Source organism: Gossypium hirsutum, chromosome D06 (assembly GCF_007990345.1).
Source record: "Gossypium hirsutum isolate 1008001.06 chromosome D06, Gossypium_hirsutum_v2.1, whole genome shotgun sequence".
NCBI lineage: Eukaryota > Viridiplantae > Streptophyta > Magnoliopsida > Malvales > Malvaceae > Gossypium > Gossypium hirsutum.
The window spans coordinates 50,352,323-50,359,886 of record NC_053442.1 but is presented as its reverse complement, the minus strand read 5'-3'; the positions used below and the strand labels follow the sequence as shown (position 1 = coordinate 50,359,886).

Sequence of the window (7,564 nt, the reverse complement as noted above, 5' to 3'; positions counted from 1 at the left end):
GTTGTGCTGTTAATCTCTGAAACCCATTAGTGGTAAAAGTTTTAATCATTGAGGATATTAAGGATAGTTGAGATGCAAGTGAAGTGAGGGTGTCCATTTCATGTACTCTAGTGACTCGTCTTCCTGACACTGCTCGATTGGTTGGACATTGATAATTATTGCTGGCAATCCCCTCAATGATTTCATAAGCCTTGTTATAAAACTTAGAAAGGAGAGCACCATTACCAAAACCACCTACTACCATCCTCGTGTGAGAATTAAAACCATTATAAAACGTCTCAAGTTGGATGCAGTGAGGAATTCCATGTTAAGGGCACTTCTGTAATAATTCTTTGAACCTTTCCCATGCCTCATACAATGACTCATCATTCATTTGTTGGAAAGCAGTGATCTCGTTCCTCAACTTAGCATTCTTGCTAGGTGAGAAATATTTCATGAGGAATCTTTCTGCTAACTCTTGCCATGTGGAAATAGAATTTGGTGGCAATGAATTCAACCAGGCTCAAGCTCTGTCCCTTAGCATATTTGGGAACAACTTTAATCGTAGTGCATCTTCGAGTACTCCGGCTAACATGAAAGAATAAATCACCTCTATAAACAGTCTTAAGTGAAGATGAGGATCTTTGGTAGGCATTCCACTAAATTGGTCCACTGTCTGAAGCATCTGTAACATGACTGGCTTTAGCTCGAACTGCTGTGCCTCGATTTCGGGTCTCGCAATACCCGAATTAAGATCATGGAACACTAGTATGACATACTGTCTTAAAGTTCTATCCCTATCATCAGCAATAAGGATAGGGTTGTGAGTAGGGTTTGCTCTGTTTCCTTTATTTTGATTTTTGAAGTTCATCTCTTCAGTCCTTATTTGACCTGCTCGTCTCCTTTGTTGTCAGAAAGTTCTTTTAATCTCAGGTTCTACGGGGAGTAAATTGATGATTCGATCAATACTCATAAACACTTGAAACAACACAGAAAAAATAATTAAGTTAAAATTGAACAGAAAAATAAATCAAAATGCAAAATTCACAAATAATGACTTTTAAAACAGTCCCCGGTAACGGCACCAAAAACTTGGAATGACAGAAATGTGCAATTGTACACAATCGTAACAAGTAATAAAGTGACAAGTAAATGTCGAGTTATCGTACCCACATGGACTATGAAAAGAATTATTTATGAATGCAATTAAAAATAATTTGGTGAAGAAAAATATTTTGATTTGAGGAGGTGATTAAAAACTAAGATTTTTAACTAAGTAAAATAAATAAAGAGAAAATAAAAGTTGTAATGCACGATTTCAAAAGATGATTTTAATCAAGATGACATAATTGTGTTAGATTAATTACATTTCTTAACTTAGAATTACTAAACTCATGTTCATGTTGTTACGAATAATTTCATGGCAACTTGGTAATTTGCTAACATATGAACATACTCACCTACCAAAATCCATTTATCTCTTGACTATATCTCTATGTCAATTCAACCGATTAAACACATTTTGATAAGCAAATGCGTTAATGTACATACATGTGAAATTAAAAATAATCACTTGTACATATCTCTATGCCAATTCAAACAGTTAATTCAATCTCATAAGCACATAAAAAATTACGTGCGGTAACAATGTATTCCTACCTTGAAACAATTTAATCACAATCATCTTGCAAGTTATGCAAGGCTAATGTATCGTTAGATACTGTTGCTAATTTAACCTTCAACTACCTTAGATAATTAAACATGCACTGATTAAGTATAGTATCAATTAATTACAATTTCAATCCGTTTAAATAATTAATTCATTAGTTACCTTACAATTGTAATACAAGAATAACTTAGTCATGATTGTACTTAATCAAACACCTTACCAAGGCTTATAACAACACAAACACAATTTTAATAAATTAACTGGACAAAATGCAATCAACCTAACACGAATTAAATTTAAGTCATATTAATTAAATTAAACATATCAAAATCACAATTATTCATAGACATGTTCACAACAGCAATAATAAAATTAAAAGGATAAGGAACAAGAATCAAATCCGGTGTTTCTCCGAGGCTTGACTAGTTTGCTCCACTCCGTCTCCACTTGTTCTTGTGAAAATGAGACTTCCATGAACACTTGAATGCTGCACCAAATGGTGGTTAAAGGAATTTCAAGAGGTGAAATCAAAAAGGGAATGGGGAAGAAAATGAAGAACAATGGAAGTGGATTCAAGAGAGAAAGTGAGAGAGAAGTGAAAGGATGGGAGGTTTTGAGATGTGTTTGAAGTAAGTAGCCAAGGGGGTATTTATATTTTGAGTATGCTACTAAAAATAGCAAAAATTCACAGCCATAGAGTCCCCCGATGGTCGGTCACACATGTGGCAAGTTTGAATTTTTCAAACTTGCTATTTTAAGGTAGGGGAAAATCTAGAAAGGCATAAATAGTGGAGGGGTTTGAATGCAAATTGAAAAAGTCTTCAAGGTCTATTTTCCAAGACAAATAATCAGCCAAACAAGCTGATTGGGTCAGCATGTGGGACGGTTTTGGGCTGCACAATGCTCAGTTGGATCGATTTTCTCGGTTCAGCTCAACTAGGTCTTTTTTTCATAATTAATTAATAATAATTTATTTAACACAAACTAAATTGGATTAAAATTAAAATTAATTATATTATGAATTAAAATTCATAATTTGGACCGCCTTAGGTTGAAAAATTAATTCGCCTCGATGCTTAAAAAATTCTTTCTCGGTTTTGTGCTTCTAATAGTGTCTATCAAGCCAATTTTCACCTTTTGTGTGTATTTTTCAAAATTTATCAAAATGAATCAAAATTTATTATAAAATTAACTAAAATTAAACATGTTAATAGTTTAAGTACAATTTAATTATTTTATAATTATTATATATTTTTCTACAATAATTTTACTAAAACTGCATGAATTTGAGTTAAAAAGGACATGAAAAAGTGTGTATATTTTCGTGTTTCCGGGAACCTACTATTTTTTTATCTCTAGTTCAGTAATATTTTTTGGTCCTCGAATTTCTTCAAGTTCAATCTTTCTCTCACTTCCTTTTCTAGAGACAAACTCTCTTCCTAAGAATACACCAGTCCGAGCAACAAACACTTTGTTCTCAGTAGGATTGAAGAAAAAATATTATTTAGTTTCCTTAGGATATCCCACAAAGATGTATCTTTTAGATTTGAGTTCAAGCTTAGTAGACATCTGACGTTTAACATAAGCTTCACAACCCCAAATCTTCATAAAATACATTCTAGGACGTTTCCCAATCCACATCTTATATGGTGTATTTTGAACCAATTTAGATGGAACACGATTAAATGTGAAAGTATCTATCTCAAATGCATGTCCCCAAAAGGAAGTTGGTAGATTAGCATTGAGGAATACCTATAACAACCCGATTTTGGGCCTAGTCGGAACAGTGGTTTCGGGACCACAAATCCGATGATGAAAAAATTTTATTTTTATTATATTTTTATGGTCTACAATTTCATGGAATGATTTTGTGAAAATTTCATTCGAAAATTTCGACGTTCGGGCATTCAATTTAGTAAAAAGGACTAATTGTAAAAAGTGCAAAAGTTGAGTTCTACATTTTAAAAGTGTCCAATTGTTATGAAATTTTAAATTAGAGGTCCTTAAATGAAAATTATAAAATTATACCATTGGTTAACTTGTTGGACAAAAATGGACATGAGATAAGTGAAATAGGATATTTTTAAGTTTGGGGCATTTTGGTTATTTAGTAATTAAAAGAATTAAAAAGGCCAAAATAGCCAAAAATTTGTCCATCTTCAAGCCTTGGCCAAGTTTCATAAGGGGGGAGCCATAGTTAGGGTTTTCAAGCTTTCAAGCTCCATAGTAAGTGATTTCAATCCCCGTTTTTAATGTTCTTTACGTTTTTGGAGTCCTAGTAACTTGATTTAGCTTATTTTAGCAATAATTGAACCTAAGGTTTATATTTGGAAAAATACCCATAGGTAAAATGTGTTTATTTTGATGTTTTATGGTAGAATATGAAGCTTGAAATTATGTTAAACAACTTTTTCTAAGCGATTTTTAAGTGAAAACGAGTCAAACGACAAAATCGGTAAAAATACCTAATGTTCATAAGTAAGTGTTAGAGTGGGAATTCGATGTTTCCATAGAAGCGAAAAATTTTCAGCATGTCATAATACATAAGAATAAGGGATGAAGTTTAATTTATGAGCTTTGGGGCAAAAGTATAAATATGCAAAAGTTTAGGGGCAAAATTATAATTTTTCCAAAGTTTGAGTCAAGGAATTTTTTTATAAATGTGAGTATTAAATAAGTCAAATGTGTTATTATAGATCAAGGAAGAAGTGGAATCAACCTTGATCAGAGAAAAGAAAATATTAAAGACTAAATTGCTAATTTTTTATATTGTTGCACCAAAGTAAGTTATGTGTAAATAATAACAATATATTTTTATAAATTGTGAATTATATTTGATATGTGAATTAATATTGAATGTGGAAGGAAAATTTTTCATGAATTATTCAAGGGATAAAGTGTTTAAAATAAAGTGTTAAGTGTAAGCCAGTTGAACTTAGATATAGAAGTGGATAGAAGTGACATGTCACTAGAGGCCAGTGTTACAGTGTTACAGTGAGTACCGAGTGCTGGGTGATCTAGCATGTGTTGCAGACACCTGATAGCTTGTGTGAGCAGGCCCGTGGACATTTCCAGTGTTATTGATCAGTGGTAGCTTCGGCTATGTTTAAGTGGTAGCTACGGCTACATATTAGTTGTAACTTCGGCTACATTTCAGTGCTAGCTACGACCACATATCAGTGGTAGCTTCGGCTACATATCAGTGTGGCACTTATGTGCGAATTCTCTATGTATCCGTGTATATTTCGAGTGTTCAACGGGAAATTGACTAAGTGAGAATTGTGTGGAATTGAATTGGATAGTGATCAAAAGTGAAAAAGTGAATTTATGAAATAGTAGAATTAGCAACAAAATAGTTTTGGACAAAAATAGTTGTGTGAATTTGAAAAACCGCCAAAAATATCAGAAATCGAATTAGAGAGTGAATAAGATATGAAATGAAAGCTCAATGAGTCTATTTTTACATAAAAGAAACAGAGCAAGCAAAAGACCTATATATTTTGAGATATTGTAAGTTTAGTGAGATAAGATCAGAATGAGTTTGGAATCCCTTGTTCTGACTTTGGAAAATTGTTAAAAATTTTAAAAAATAATTATGGGCTAAAATTTATATGTTTAGAACCCTGAATGAGTCTATTTTCAAGTGAAATAAACGTAAGTACCATCTGAATTCTGTATAGTGAGCTAATTAATTTTTCGTGAAGAGATATCAGAACTGTCGAGTAGTGAAATAGGGGAACTTTAAAGAATAAACTCTACTTATTGGCTAAGCCAAAAATTCTGAAAATTTCATGGTAAGATGATATGTGAATCTAGTTTTAGGAAATTAATGGATCTTAATTTGGAGCTCTATAGCTCTGGATAAAAATAATTTAGTGACTCTGACTCGAATAGATAGCTTTGAATATAAATGTGAGTGAATAGTAAAATTATAGAAAATGTTATTTAAGAGAGTGTTATGTACATTAAGGGTGTGGAATGGAGAGGAGGAAGAGGAAAAATATAATATATGAATGATTTGTATATAAATTTTTCATATGCCGATTATATTTGATAAACGTTGAATTAGAAACGACATAATGTTTCATTTCAATTAGTTATTATGAATTGAATTGTAAACTCATATGGATGAAACCAAAGAATTATCCGTTAGTATTATGCATGACATAATGTATTATTCTATATATATATTCATGGTTGAATTATGATTGTTGAGAAAGATAGATAAATTGGAAAGAAAGTTCAAATTGAGTAGAACGCAGGGTTGAGTACTTTCATTCAGTGATAAAGATGAATTGACGAAAAATACCATGGATGGACCATGGCAATAAGTGATATGTAATTCCATGTAAGACCATAGCTGGGCTATGGCATCGGTATATGTTATGTGATTACGTGTAAGACCATAGTTGGACTATTGCATCGAGAAAATAAAATACTAAATTCCATAAGACGTTCACTAATTTGACAAAGTTGGTAAGTGTTACATGGACTCACACTCAAGTGATAAATTTATTGTGATTGTTGAAGTTGAATTGAATTAAGTGATTTCGCCAATTGGATATTGTATATGGCAAGATGTGTTAGTGAATTACATATTTATGAAATGATATTTGAAGTTCAGTAAGTGATATATGAAATTAACATGAAAAGTTTTATGATTGTTATTAGTATTGTTTCTGACATAATATGGATTCTTCGATGTTGAAATGATTTAACGGATTTATTGAGCATATGAATGAGTATGAGACTCATATGAGTTAGTATAGATATGTACATGTGTCTTATAAGCTTTGAAATGATAAGACTTGTGAATTGTAAATTAATCTGTGTGAAAGTATATGGGATAGATTAGCAAATCTTTACAAGATATTGAATATTTAATATATTATAATGGTTTAATAGGAAAAATATGACGATACGAGAATATGAAATGATAGGGATCAATTCAAGTACTTGCGAGAAGCAAGTAATAATTGATAAATTCATATGATGAGAAAGTGAAGGATTATAAGTTCATATATGGCTATGAAATGAACAAATGGTGATAGCTATAAGGCTTAGATCGAATGAGTATATATATTGGGCCTTGTAAGCACTAATTAGCGATTCAAAGATAATAATTTGAAATTTTTAATCTGTATGAAATTTTATAACTCAGTTTAATACGTTTATAAATGTATGTGTTTTAGTAATTCCTCGTACCCTATTTTGGCGTCGAATACGGGTAAGGGGTGTTACAATGTGACATTGCCAAATTCGGACATAACGTTTAGGCCAAGTTTGGGGTGTTACAATACCACGCATCATTGATCGAACCATGTCTAACAGAGTTCGATTTCTTCTCTCACAAACTCCATTCCATTGAGGAATTCCAGGAGGAGTAAGTTGTGAGGCTAGCCCACATTCCTTCAAAAGGTCATCAAACTCTAGGTTAAAAAATTCTCCACCTCAATCAGATCAAAGTGTCTTGATAGTTTTTCCTAGTTGATTTTGTACTTCATTTTTGAATTATTTGAAATTTTCAAGGGCTTTAGACTGATGGCGCATGAGATTAACATACCCATATCTACTGAAATAATCAGTGAAAGTAAAAAAGTACTGAAGTCCACCTCTGGCCTGTGTATTCATTAGTCCACATACATCAGTATGTATTAGGCCCAATAAATCACTAGCTTGCTCACTTTTACTAGTAAAAAGAGCATTAGTCACTTTTCCTAGTAAGGAAGATTTACATACTTCAATTTGTTCGAAAACAAATGAATCCAACAGACCATCTTTATGGAGTTTGGATATGCATTTCTCACTTATGTGGCCCACACGACAATGCCGAAGATAAGTTTGGTTTGAGTAATTTATTTTAGATCATTTAGTATTAATGTTGTAAATGGGATTACCATAATCTAAAATATAGAG

General features: G+C 32.0%; 1 non-coding gene across 1 annotated transcript; it reads left to right on the top strand.

The window, feature by feature from the left end:
* Positions 1–299: 299 nt before the first annotated feature.
* LOC121218763 (small nucleolar RNA R71) lies at positions 300–406 on the top strand. The gene has a single exon (XR_005915240.1). It is a non-coding gene; the product is annotated as a small nucleolar RNA R71 (small nucleolar RNA).
* Positions 407–7,564: the final 7,158 nt, after the last annotated feature.